The 15032-nt window shown below is 36.2% G+C and overlaps 1 pseudogene; it reads left to right on the top strand.

Annotated features, from left to right (window-relative positions):
* The first annotated feature begins 657 nt into the window (after positions 1-657).
* Positions 658-13739, top strand: Gm44003 (annotated as a pseudogene).
* Positions 13740-15032: the final 1293 nt, after the last annotated feature.

The following is a 15032-nucleotide window of genomic DNA, read 5'->3' as shown; positions in this document are numbered from 1 at the left end:
TTTATTATCTTCTGTCAGTCCTGGAGCCCCATCTGTCTTGGTCCTGTGCAGACCCTGTGCCTGTTAGCACAGTATCTGAGAGTGTTTATGTGCATCATTTTTATTGACATTGTTTCCTCAGAGTTATCCACTGCCTTCAGGTATTAAAATCATTCTGCATCCTCTGCTATGTAGGACACTGATCCCTGGGCAAACTATTAATGAACATACTCCTTTGAGTCACATATGCTCCATTATTTCCATTCTCTGCACAATATACATTTTAGTAGATCAATATTTTTAAATGTAACCCAGTTACTGTTTTCTAGTGTAAAAATTATCAGCATACTAATACAGGAAATTTTCATTATTTCCTTAAATTTGTCTTTACTCTGACAAAATACATGTTATAAACAGAAATATCCTTATACATGTAATAATAAGATAATAAGGATATATTGATATAACTTCAGTGAACATTTAAGCATGTCAAACTTGAAAGGAGGTCTGGTCCTCCTGCAGTATTTATTATCAACCATCATTATTTATGAAATTTTTTAAAAAATAAGAAATTAAACAACTTTATATACAGTCTCTTGACAGATGCTCTGAAGTTATAGAAGGGATTTTTCATTAATTTTTTGATTGATTTATTTCTCTTTTTGAAGCAGAGATACAATGGTCTCTAGGAAAGAAATGTGCCATTCAGCAGTCAGCATACCAGACTTGTTCTTCTCCACAGGGCTGAGATTGCGTACTTTGCTCTATCATGGGAATAAGAAGTGAGTCTTTGGGGACTGCTCACTTTCTGGGAATACAGGGGTGTAAAGTTTACCATACCATAATAAAGAGTAAATGAATAATGTGACACAAACAACTCTGTGATATAAGCTTTGATGTCAGATAAAGACTCAGCATCTTTGACAAGTAGGTACCATCTCACCAAAGCTCATTCCCTTGTTCTCCTTGAAGGAGATTTAACCTTTTCTACCCAGTTGAGGGCATTGCAACAATCTTCTTAGTCTTCCCAAGGTAAAAATTCATGCTCAGGCAGTCACCTTGACATTAGAAATTGCAATGAGTGAATGCAAGTACCCAGGGAAGAGTTCCTCAGCAAGAAGAAGTCAAGTCCTTAGGATAGCCTGAGGATAATTTCTTGCCTAGAAGAAACTTTGGCTGCCAGCTCTTATCTATCCTTAAGAATGCCTCCTCTTGCTGGCTCATAGTATTTACATTCTCATTGTTCTTCCAGAGGATCACCTAACAGAAAATGGAACATAGGTAACATGTAGTTTCACAAAACAAACAAACAAACAAACAAACAAACTAAAAAAACAAAAACAAAAAAACAAAAAACGTTGCCCAGTGATTCTGGCTTTTCTGTCTAGCCTATTAGAGAGCTTTACAGCATGTTTGTAAATAATCATGAAATAATATACAGATGACAGTGCCTTTCCATGAATAATTATTATTAACTTTTCATCTAATCACTGCATTATACTTTCTGTTTTACATATTAAAATGTGGAAACTCTTTTTAAAAAATCCTAAGTGGCATAAGTTATATTACATAAACCTCTGTTTTTCATGAAAGCATAGAATTATTTTCCTTCTTTTGGGTGAAATTTAAGAGACTGGAAGCTGAGTTGTGATATTATCTGTGTATGCTTCATGGAAATTCCCAGGTACTCATTCTACATGTATAAAATAAATTAGCCTCCAACAGAATTAAAAGATTTTCGTCTTAATCAAAATAAGTATCTTATTTGAAATTTGAATAAACCTAAATGAATGTTTATCTACTGTATCCCAATATGTCATGCAACTGAAATAAGGGTAATAGGGAAAGAATAATAAAATCATGAAAGTGTATGAGGGAAATTTATGAGGGAAGAAGTAAATCCGACATATAACAAAATGTGATCTCAATTAAATAAGAAATTGGGAGTGAAAATGTATGTATAGCATCATTTGCAACAGGGCCAATATTTCACATGATGAAAATGACATAATCTAGTAGTCATTCTATATGGAATTATTCCCCTTAGTTAAAGTTATAAAGAGGATGATGGAAAGGGAAGTGGGAAGCAGAAAAGGGAGGGAAAGAGAGAGAGAGAATAAGGAAGAAGAGCAATCTAGGCTTAGTCATGCATACCGTTAATAACAATACTGTAAAAATATTAGTTTTTTTCTCTATATAGAAAGTTCCAAGTAAATCAGGACTTATGTGATGCGATCCTTATTCAAACTGCAACAGCAGCAAGAACAAAGACATCAGTAGAAGCATCAATAAAAAAGAAGTGCTAAATAAGAGAATAAAGGAAGGTACACTCTATTCCTGATACAATCTGAAAGTAGTTATAGGAACTGATTGCATTGACATATGTGTAGATGTAGGACTATGTCTTTTTCTTCTGAAGACTTCAAATGTTACCACATCTGGTTATTTTAACTTAGAAAATGATAACAAATAACTTCTTAAGATGTAAAATTCTAATGTACTATGTTAGCTCAACCCAGTATTTATATATAAATTCTTTAAAAAAATAATAAACGTCTGCTTGAAATTTAATTCCATGGTTATTGTTATGAGGACTTCTGAAACATGTGACATTACATAGGAAAGATCCACACACCTGTTGCCAAAGAAACAGCCACCATATTCCCAGATTGCACTTGGCTCATCTCCAACCTTCACCTGTGATTGAACCATCATACATATATAAAGATAGACCCCAATTTTTCCCTCCCTCCCTCCCTCCCTCCCTCCCTCCCTCCCTCCCTCTCTCACTCTCTTTCTCCCTGTCCCTCTCCTTCTCCCCCTCTCTTTCTGTTGCCACCTTGCCCCTCTTTCTCGATTTAACCATGCTACTAAACTTGGTAGAATTGTATGCAAAACTCCAGCACTAAATAAATATGGCCTAGACCTGAGAGAGTCTATGTAACAAGAAAGGGGTAAAGGGATATACATGGACATTTCTGGGATGGGAAATTAAAATAGATTATGTAAGCTCCCTGGGGAAAAGTGGGAATAGCAACAGGGGGCATGAAAGAGAAAGCTTGATGAAGGGAGATAATCCTGGGAGGGAAGATTTGAACTGAAACAGTTATCAGGGATAAGGTAGAAACCTAGGGCAATGTAAACTCGCTAGATGTACTAGGGTGACCCTAGTGAAGTCAGATAGTAATAGGGGATACAAAGTCTGAATTTTTTACTGGATTTATTCTTTCTTTCTTCTCCCCTTTCTCTCTCTCTCTCTCTTTCTTTTTTTCTTTCTTCTTCTCTTTCTTTCTTTCTTTCTTTCTTTCTTTCTTTCTTTCTTTCTTTCTTTCTTCTTCCCTTTCTTTCTTTCTTTCACAAGGTGAATATAGGTGTGACCTTGTTTGAGTAGGTGTGTCACTGTGGGTGTGGGCTTAAGACTCTCACCCCAGTTGCCTGGAAGTCAGTCTTCCACTAGCAGCCTTAGGATGAAGACATAGAACTCTCAGTTCTGCCTGATCCATGCCTGCCTGGATACTGCTATGCTCCCACCTTGATGATAATGGACTGAACTTCTGAACCTGTAAGCCAGCCCCAATTAAATGTTGTTTTTATAAGACTTTCCTTGGTCATGGTGTCTGATCACAGCAGTAAAACCCTGACTAATAGAGAAAGTACCCAAGGAGCTAAAGGTGCAACCCTATAGGTGGATCAACATTATGAACTAACCAGTACCCCGGAGCTCTTGACTCTAGCTGCATATGTATCAAAAGATGGCCTAGTCGGCCATCACTGGAAAGAGATGCCCATTGGACACACAAACTTTATATGCCCCAGAACAGGGGAACGCCAGGGCCAAAAAGGGGGAGTGGGCGGGTAGGGGAGTGGGGGTGGGTGGGTATGTGGGACTTTTGGTATAGCATTGGAAATGTAAATGAGCTAAATACCTAATAAAAAATGGAAAAAAAAAAAAAACCCTGACTAAGACAATATCATAACACATCTGAAAAGCAAGATTCTGACTTAAAATCCCATCTCAGGAAGAAGAAAGAAGACCTTAAGAAGGACAAAAATAACCCCCTTAAAGAATTACAGGACAGTATATGTAAACACATTGAAGCCCTTAAAGATGAAACCTAGATCCTTTAAAGAAATCAGGGGAAAAAATCCAACAGGTGAAGGAATTGAACAAAATCAACCAGGGTCTAAAGTAGGAAATATAAACTTCAAAGAAATCATAAAGGGATACAGCCTATTAAATGGAAAAATCTAAGAAAGGGAACAGGAGTTACAGATGCTTTCATCAATAGAATACAAGGAATAGCAGAGAGAATCCGAGGTGTAGAAGACACCATAGAAGATATTGACACAACAGACAAAGAAAATAAGTACAAAGAGCTCTAATCAAAACATTCAGGCAAATTAAGTCACAGTGAACAGAACAAACCTAAGAATAATAGGTATAGAAAAGAATGGAGAGTTCGATTTCAAAATGTCAGTAAGCACCTTCAACAAAATCATAGAAAAATCTTCCCTAATCTAATAGGAGATGCCCATAGAAGTACATGAAGTTGACAGAACAAGAAATAGAGTGGACCAGAACAGAAATTCTTCCTGTCAGATAATAATCAAAACACCAAATGTATAGAAAAAGAAATAATATTAAAAGTATTAAGGGAGAATATACTGGAATTTCCTCCAATTAATAGATTTGATAATAAAGTTTGCAAGAAGCAAATTGATGGAGAGAGGATGACAGAGGCCTTCCGGGTCCAAGAGAGAGAGAAAATTCAGGAAGAAGGAATGGGCCCTTTTTGATGATGGGGCTGGAGCAAAGGGATGTACCATTTGCCTCCAGGACTTGTTAGTTCTGGTGGTGGAATCCACTAGAATCCATCACAGAATATTTCAACATAGACTATTTGATGTATTTAGGAGAATATATTCTGTACCCTGCAGTTGTGTTAGCTGGTGGTTCTAAACTATGACTGTATGGGGTTTTACATTCAAGATTACTCAGGTGGGCTCCAAGGGATAGAGCCAGTCATAGCAGGCAAGCCACAGGAGACAAATGAATGGGAATGTGAAGAGTTCAACAATGAGTGAATCTTGGGAAACCTGGAAGAGGGCAGATTGAATATAACTATGGGGGCACAGACTACCGTTGCTGGCACATAACTGGCATTAGTGTGGATTTTTCTTTTAATAATTGCACTTTAGAGAAAAATGGAAAAGTAACAAATGAAGGTATACATTTGAAAAGGTTTGTATCAGAATTACAACAGATCTCTCTACATAGTCTCTTAAAGTGAGAAGATCTTAGACAATTATGAGGCTGATTCAAAAAAAAAAAAAAACCCAAACCACATATACCAGCGCATGCTACTATACCAAACAAGACTCTCAATCACCTCGATGGAGAAAACAACATATTCCTTGTCAAAAGCAATTTAAACAATAGCTTTTCACTAAAACAGCCCTATAGAGGATAATGAAAGAAAAACTCAGAAAAAAAATAAAAAGAGGAAATCTTCTCCCCACCATAATCAAGAAATTAATCTTTGCACAACAAACCAAAGAGAATAGCACCATACAAATATAATTCTTCCTCTAACAACAAAAATAACGTGAGGCAACAATCATTAGTTTTTAATCTCACAACATCCATGGATTCAAATCCGTAACAATAAGACACAGTCAAAGGCACTTAATAAGGAAAAAAAGACCCAGCATTTTTCTGCATACAGAAAACACATTTTAGCATTAAATATAGACACTACCTCAGGGTCAAAGGCTGAAAAAAAATTCCAAGATAATCGTCACCAAAAATAAGCTGTAGTAGCCATTGTAATAGCCAATAAAATGGACTTTCAAACAAAAGTTAGCAAATAAATTCGCATACTCAGAAAAGGAAAAATCTAAGAAGACGAAACTAATTTTGAATACCTATGCCTCAAATGCAAGGGCACCCATATTCATAAAAGAAACTTTACTAAAGCTCAAAATATACCTTGAACCTCCCACAAAAAATTGTGAGAGACTTCAATATCCAACTCTCACTAATGGACAAATCAGGGAAACTGAAACTAAACAGAGACACCTTTTACCTTAAAGTAAAAGAACATAACTCTTCTAAGCACCTCATGGTACCTTCTCTAAAATTGACCATAAAATTGGTCACAAAACAAGTCTCAACAGATACAAGAAGATTGGATTAATCACATGGATTCTATCATGTCACCAGGGATTAATGCTTCTCTTCAATAACAAAATAAACAATAGAAAGTCCATATACCCATAGAACCTGGCCACTCTCTACTCAGTGATAACATGGCCAGGAAAAACATAAGGAATGAAATTAAAGCCTTACTAGCATTTGTCAACATTGAAGGTACAGCATATCCAAACTTATGAGACACAATGAAAGCACTGCTAGGAGGAAACTCATAGCACTGAGTGGCTTCATAAAGAAGTTGGAGAGGTTCTACACTAGCAACTTAACAGCACACCTGAGAGCTCTAAAACAAAAAGGAGCAAAGACACCCAAGAGGATTAGATGGCAGAAAATGATCAAACTCAGGGCTGAAATCAACCAAGTCAAAACAAAGAGAAATATACAAAGAATCAACAAAACTCAGAGATGATTATTTGAGAAAATCAACATGATTAATGAATCCTTATCTCAACTAACTAAATGGCACAGAAAAAGTATCTACATTATCAAAATCAAAATTGAAAGGTGAGATATAATAGTAGAAAATGAGGAAATTCTCAAATCATCAATTCAATCTACAATCACCCATACTGAAGAAAACTGAAAAATTTAAAGGAAATGGTCAATTTTCTACAGAGACACAAGGTACAAAGTTTAGATCAGGATCAGATAAAATATCTAAACAGTCTAATAACAGATAAGGAAATAGAAGGAGTCATTAAACTTATACAAAAGAAAACAAATCAAACCAAATCAAAATAAAACAAAACAAAACAAAAACAAACAAACAGGGCCAAATGATTTTAGTGCAAAATTTAATCAGACTTTCAATATTAATATTAAAAATCTGCACCCTAATCTAAAAAATAGAAACTGAAAGAACTCTATTCCAATTGTTCTATTAAGCTAGATTTATTCTGATACCTAAACAATATAAATACCCAACAAAGAAAACTTCAAACCAATTTGACTTATGATTTCTGATATAACAGTAATCAATAAAAGTTTCTAAAACTAAATTCAAGAATAAATCAAAAAAGATCATTCATTTTGGTAAAGTCCACTTTATCTGAGGGATGTTTCAATATATTGAAATCCATCAAGGTCATCCACTATAATAAAAACTCAAAAAAAAAAATCTCATGATCATCTCATCAGATGCTGAAAATGCATTTGACAAAATTCAAAACCCCTTCATATTAAAAGTCTTGGAATGATCATATATGGCCCACTACGGCCATACATAAACATAATATAACCAGTATACAGCAAATCAATAACCAGACCCAAACTAAATGAAGAAAAATGTGAATCAATCCCACAGATCTTAGGCATTAGACAGGACTTCCCATTCCTTCCCTATCTATTCAGGATAGTACTTGGTGCTCTAGCCAGAGCAGTTAGACAACAAAAGTTTATCAAAGTGTTACAAACTGAAAAGGAAAAAGTTAAGATATTACTCTTTGTTGGTGATATGGTAGTTTTCTTAAGTGACCAAAAAAATTCCAGGATTGAACTCCTACAGTGGATAAACAACTTCAGCAAAGTGATTGAATATAAAATTAACACAAACAAATCAGTAGCCTTCCTCTACTCAAAGAATACATGGTATGAGAAAGAAATCAGAGAAACCAGACCCTTCACTTTAGCCATAATAGTATAAAATATCTTGGTGTGTCTCTAAGATGGAAAGATCTTCCATGCTCAAGATTGGCTGGATTAATATAGTCAAATGGCTTTCTTGCCGAAAGCAATCTACAGACTCAATGAAGTCCCCATCAAAATTTCAATTCAATTCTTCACAGAGTTAGGAAGAGTAATTTGAAGATTAATATGGAATAACAAGCAACCTATGATAGCAAAAACTTCTCTCAACAATTAAAAAAAAAAAAAAACAGTTTGGTGGAATGACCATGCCTGATCTCATTTTGCAATGTAGAGCAATTGTGACTACATCTTTCATGATATCGGTATAGCAACAGATATTTATAACTATGGAATAGATTGAAGACCCAGAAATCAATGCACAAACCTATGGTCACTTGATCTTTGACAATGGAGCTTAAATCATCCGGGGGGGGGGGGGAAGGACAGCATTTAGAACAAAAGGGGCTGACTCAACTGGCTGTTATCATGTATAAGAATGTAAATTGATCCATTTTTATCTTTTGTCGAAAGCTCAAGTCTAAATGGATCAAGGTACACCACATAAAACCAGAAACACTGAAACTTATAGAGGAGAAATTTGGGAAAAGCCTCAAAGATGTGGACACAGGGGAAAATTCCTGAATAGAACAGCAAAGGCTTGTGCTATAAGATTGAGACTCCATAAATGGAACCTCATAAAACTGAAAATGTTCTGTAAGGCAAAAAACACTGCCAATAATACACCAACAGATTGAGAAAGGATCTTTACCAATCCTTAATCCAATAGTGGATTAATATCCAATATATACAAAGAGCTCAAGAAGCTAAACTCCAGAAATTCAAATAACCCCATTAAAAATGGGGTACAGAGATAAAGAATTCTCAACTGAGCAATATCAAAGGGCTGAAAACACTTGAAAAAAATGTTCAACATCCTTAATCACCAGGGAAATGCAAATCAAAATAAACTTGAGATTCTACCTCAGACCACTCAGAATGGCTAGGATGAAAAATTCAAGTGACAGCAGAGGCTGGGGAGGATGTGGAGAAAGAACACTCCTCCATTACTGGTGGAATTGCAAGCTTGTACAACCACTCTGAAAATAAGTCTGGGGTACTTCAGAAAACTGGACTAGAACTAAGGGCAGATCCAGCAATAACTCTCCTGGGTATATAACCAGAAATCATTCCAACTTGTAATAAGAACATATGCTCCTCTATGTTCATAGAAACCCTATTTATAATAAGTAGAAGGTGGTGATAACCCAGATGTCCCTCAACAGATGAGTGAATATAGAAAATATTGTAAATTACACAGTGGGTTACTATTCAGCTGTTAAAAACAATAAATTTATGAAATTCATAGGCAAGTGGATGGATCTGGTGCATATCATCCTGAGTGAGGTACCCAATCACACACACACACAAAAAAAAACAAACCAATGAACAAACAAACAACAAACAAACAAACAAAACCACATGATATGTACTCACTGATAAGTGGATATTAGCTCAGAAACTTAGAATACCCAAGATACAGTTTGAAAAACACATGCATCTTAAGAAGATGAAAGACCAAAGTATGGGAACATTGCTTCTTCTTAGAATGGGGAACAAAATACCTATGGATAAAGTTACAGAGTCAGAGTTTGGAGCTGAGAGGGGAAGTAGGACCATTCAGAGCCTGCCCCACCCAGTGATCCATCCTATCAACAAACACCAAACCCAGACACTATTTCATATTCGATCAAGATTTTTCTGACAGGACCCTGATTTAGCTGTCTCTTTTGAAGCTATGCCAGTGCCTGGAAAATACAGAAGTGGAAGCTCACAGCCATCTATTCGATGGAACACAAGTCCTAAATGAAGGAGCTTATGAAAGTACCCAAGTAACTAAAGGGGTCTGCAACCCTATAGGAAGAACCATGATATGAACTAAACAGTACAGCCCAGAGTTTGTGTCTCTATTTGCATAGGTAGACGAGGATGACCTAGTCAGCCCTCAGAGGGAAGACAGGCTCTTTGTCTTTCAAACTTTATATGTCCTAGTACAGGGGAACACCAGGGCCTAGAAGTGGGAGTGGGTGGGTAGGGGAGCAGGTCTAAGGGAAAGAATAGGGGATTCTCAGGATAGTATTTGAAATGTGAATGAAGAAAATACATAATAATAACTAGATAAAGGAAAAAATGAATTAATAGGAAAATATTGTGTATTCTAAAGCTGAGAAACTGAAAAAATATACTTAGAAACTCATATTTTCATAAGCAAATGGAAAATATCTTTGTAGTAAATGAGCCTTAAATAAGGCAATTCAGTTTATATCGATCTTACTCTTTAATAGAAAATAATTTGCTGAATTTAAGGTTAAGACGATTTCAGCAATATAGCCATCTCTTCCTTAGTTATTTTGTTATTAAACAGTTCTATTACAGAATTTATGCCTCTACAGATTATTGATCTGAATTGTTTTTCTAACGTTTTGTTTAAATTTTGGAAGGTTTTACATTTGGCATAATTCATTTTAAAATCTTTTCCTTTAATTAATCATATGTGTTTTCTTTCAGTCTTTTTAATTGATTCTTTCATTTATCTTATTCAAGAGTGCTGGCCCTTGACATCAAAAGAAGTTATGAGAATCCCCTTGAAGAGGGAGACATCCAACTTTGTGAACAAGTGTATGTTCTGGAAAGAGAAGTTTTTTTCCCCTGGAACTTCAATCAGTGCTCTCAATTGCTACTCATCTCTTCAAAAGCCCCGATTCTTTGTTTCTAACTTGGAAATATTGTTCTTTTAAGTACAAAATACTTTCGACAAGAAAAGGCATATTTTTGATTTAATTGAAAAAAAAAATGAATGCATGACAGTGCAATTCTTAATACCTCATTAAGGAGACATTGTTTTAAATCTTATCCCTAATTAGTCTAGTTTCTAGGATAAGAATTACTTAAAATATTATCCCAATTTAGAAGTATAGGGGACTGATTTCCTGTGCTGTATCATGCCACATATTGTCATTTTAAATATCTCCAACCCGAGTTACCACTTTTAAGGTAACTTTCTGTTACAAATGTTAAACCTTTATAATCATACCAAATGTCTTGTAAGCCAATATTGTATAACCAAAAGATGCAGATCATATTTATACCTTTAATACAAGTAAGAAACAAAATGAAGCAGCTACATAATTCTTATACATTTAGACCAAACAAAATTTTTACTTTATCTTGCTTTCTCTAGTTTTAAGAGAACAAAGAACTTTATCATTTGCTAAACGCAATAATCACAACTTCAGAGATTATTTTTCCTAGGGAAAAACAACTATCAGCTTATTTCCCTTTGATTTGAGAAGTAGCTGCTCCCCTTAAATGAAGATTTTTCAGCAGGGCTTTTTTTTTTTTTTTTTTTTTTTTGCTTGATTTCTGGCTAATGGTGCTAGTTAACTTACATCAGCCTCAGCTGTGCTAACACTGAATCAAGAGATAGATAACTAGCTCAATACATTAAACATTTTGTTTCCTTTTGAACATGAAACATAGAACAACAGTCACTCAGACAATGAAAGAAAAACAGACACAAATTGTCACGGGACTCCGGTGGAGTCAGCTTGTCAGATGAAAGTCTGAAAGCTTTCTCATGAGGAAAGAGTTCCAAGGAAACTTATTCCCGGATCTTTGGCTATTCCCCTAACCCACAAAATCAATTTTCCAAATCCACATTAGTCTAGTGTATGGATCCACGTGCACTCTATATAGCATTACCTTATAGTACATGCCTTTTAAGATTGTATTCTAACATAGCTAAAGCCTTTATCCAGTGTTCTTAGATTCCAGATAGCAGCAAGGAGCTTAACCTATTCAGTAACTAATTAAGCTCTATCATAAAACAGTAAAGCACCTGCTATTTACTCAGCTGTCTGTAGATAGAGACTAAAAGTCTCACTGAGATAGAAATCTTTTACTACAGCCTACATTCCATGTCAAGTATAAGTTGATATGCTACGCTGATAAGGGGGAACTCTCCAGACAGGATAAGTTTTACTAGAACTAAGAATTTAGAGCTCTGTGATAACACATTACTCTTAAGGCCTGTCAAGAGTGAACAACCCCCAGATGCTTTTAACCTTAAAGTGTGAAATTCTTGCCTGGCATTAGGCTGATCCTAGGCAGGGCTTGTTATCCCTAATGTAAACATTTAATTAGTCCCTGCAAATTCCTTTCTGCTGTAACTGGTGAATTTCAGTGTATCTTGTCCTTTTGTGATTTGTATCCTCTGATAATTTGTTGTAATATAAGTCTGAAGCTCAACCAGAACATTACATTCAGATTCAACACCTCTCTTGTGTGTGGCTGATTGACATTTCATCTGACTCCTTCGCCCATCTGCCTAAGAAATCCCGTTCCTCGCAGACCAGGGACCCAGAGGGTCTGCGGCAACAAATTGACAAATGGAAAGATTGGTGTGCAAAGACAGACAATATGGGGAGGGAAGAGAACTTGATGGAACTAGAACTAAGAATATCTCCAGTTGGGGCCAGAACGGTCAGGCATTATCTCTCCTGATTTTGTCATGTCCCTTGTAGCGCTCTCTCTCTCTCTCTCTCTCTCTCTCTCTCTCTCTCTCTCTCTCTCTCATGTCATTTGTATATGTAGCATCTCTTATTTCTTGTTCTTTTTATTATTTACATCCCATTCTATTCTATTCTATTCTATTCTATTTTGTATTCCTTTATACCCTATTCCTCTTGCCTGAAATAGCTCCTGAAGGCTGTGGTCAATTGCCTATATAATTGTCCCCTTCCTAATGTGATGTTTCCCCTAGCTCATGTCAGCATTGGATTGATGCTTTCTTTAAATAGCCTGTATCCTTTTTGCACCCTTTCAATCAACAGCTTTCAAAAGGCGAACTTTATAGTGCTAACATTAATGCTGTATGTTGCATACCACAATACATGATAAATATGTTCTAAAGTTTTCTGTGGAGACACACTGAAAACAGTGTCCCTCAGTTGGTATCCCAGTGTCCAGGTATTTCATTTGGGTGCCACCTGTTGCCATCCAGAGGCCATGAAGGACCATTTACACCTGGAAGGAGAGGTGGAATGAAATATAGTGGGCAGGCAAGAAAAATAATGACCTGAGTCCAAGTTCTTTGATCAAGGTTTGAAGTTTTTTATTTGTTTGTTTTTTCTTTTTCTGAATAGGATGTAAAATCAAAAGGTCCATCCCTTTGTTTCCAGTGGGTTCGGTTGTGTGTTTCAGCAGGATTGAGTTGCAAAGTAAGCTCACTGGGCAGTCCTCTTCTGCAGGAAGCTGTGGATGTGGAAGACAGAAGATATGAATCTAGGTCTGAAGACCCCACCCTAGATGGGCTAGGTGGGTTTAAGACTGTGGCAAATAATTAACATCTGGCTAGCCACTCAAGGCTGGAGGAAGGGCACATTATTCCAGAGAACTTTCTGGTGACGATTAATGGGACAGTCAAGCTGGTTGATTTTGTCCTATCCAATATCTATTGCTACCAAATCACCCTCATGCCTGTGGTTGTTCTGTTCTGTGACTGGGCTCCTGAAATTCTTCTGTAGGCTACATTTGTAACACCTGTGGACATGTGTTGTGTTGTGTGTATATACTCAGAGATGTTTTGTTGTAAGCCTCTCTTCTGTGGAAAATCTGATGCTGACAAATTGTGCAAAAATCTTTGATCCCACTGGATTGCCTTCAGAGGATGACTGGCCTCCAAAGGTATTTCTACCTTGAGAACCTCTTGTACCCCGAAGGCCACTGCAGTTAGTGCTGCCAGAAATGGAAGAATCTGCAGCACAGCTGCTTAAGAAAATGCTGACCTTTAACCCACATAAGCTAATTTCTGCCTTTTGAGCTCTGCAACACTCTACACAAGGAGGATTTTAACCCTGAGTGAGAAGTATGACACTCTGTAGAGTGAACATCATTGAACCCCCAGGCTCTACCTTCCCCTGAGGCTGTGTAGAGTATTCCACACTTTTTTCTAAAAGAGATTATTTTGAACCTTAAATGACAGTTCCCCCATGTATCTTGCCCTCTTATTTCTCTACACTAAAAGGCAGGCATACCTGTCTTCTTCGCTCTCTGATTTATATTGGCATGTTTTTTATGCAACGAAATAAAACAAGACAAGAGGAAAAAAGATAGGGTTACATGTCCAAGAGAAAAGCCCCATGTCAAGACCTAGCAAAGAAGCTATCATTTAAAATCTAGTAGAAATGTCAAGAAAATATGGCCAGTAATATTCGACTTCTGATATTGAAAACTATAATACAAATTTCTGTTGTTAATTCCACCAAAACCATATTTTATTTCAAACTTAACAAACTGAAAAGGATGAGAACAGGAATAGAGTCTTGACACCTGTGAAGTGAACCTATTTTATACATTCACTCATGGCTGCTCTCACCTACACAAACCTGACTGCCCTGCAGCAGGTTACAGCATTTTGGTTACTGTGAACCTTCCTAAAGGTCTCCCATGTCAGCTCCTGTAGAATGGAATTTGTTATATTTGTAGAGTTTCTCAGTGATATTTTTCTATCATAATACAAAAATCTCTTTCACACTCTGCTGAGACTGGAGAAGGTCAGGAAAATGGCAACTTAAGTTCAACTTATTGATATTTAAAAGAATAAGAGACTGTGTTCCAGACTCAGCAACCTTAAGGTAAATAGACTTCCAAAAGGACTACAGTTTCCTCCACTGTTTTCCACTTCTGTTCCTCCAGCACATTTCTTTCCCCTCGTAGTGTCTAGCATATGATTCTCTTCCAAAATATGTATGCAAAAACCAGACAATCAAGATAATTAATATAAGGACCTGAAAGACAAAGTACCTATTATATCTTCTCATAAAAACAAATGAGTCCAGAAAAAAATCATTGTCATTTTCAATTGTATAGAGAAGAAATGTTAAGTTCAAAAATGTTCCCTATTCAGAATACATGCATGAAAATTTGTGTTAAAGGCATCAGTCTCATCTTCTTATAATTGTTACATTATCTATAGAGAGACCCACTGTTCACTTTCTTTATATTAGTAATCGGTATATATTAGAGAATTACAGAAATGGCCCTTGTGTGCAGAGCATAGGACGCAACAGAAGTCCATACTTGACAAGAATCCATGTTAAGTGTCAGATGTCTTCAAGTTCTTCTCAGCTATTCAAGAATCCTGTTGCAAATTCTC

Source organism: Mus musculus, chromosome 6 (genome assembly GCF_000001635.26).
Source record: "Mus musculus strain C57BL/6J chromosome 6, GRCm38.p6 C57BL/6J".
Classification (NCBI taxonomy): Eukaryota; Metazoa; Chordata; class Mammalia; order Rodentia; family Muridae; genus Mus; species Mus musculus.
The sequence above is the reverse complement of the archived record's forward strand: the minus strand, read 5'-3'. Positions and strand labels throughout refer to the sequence as shown.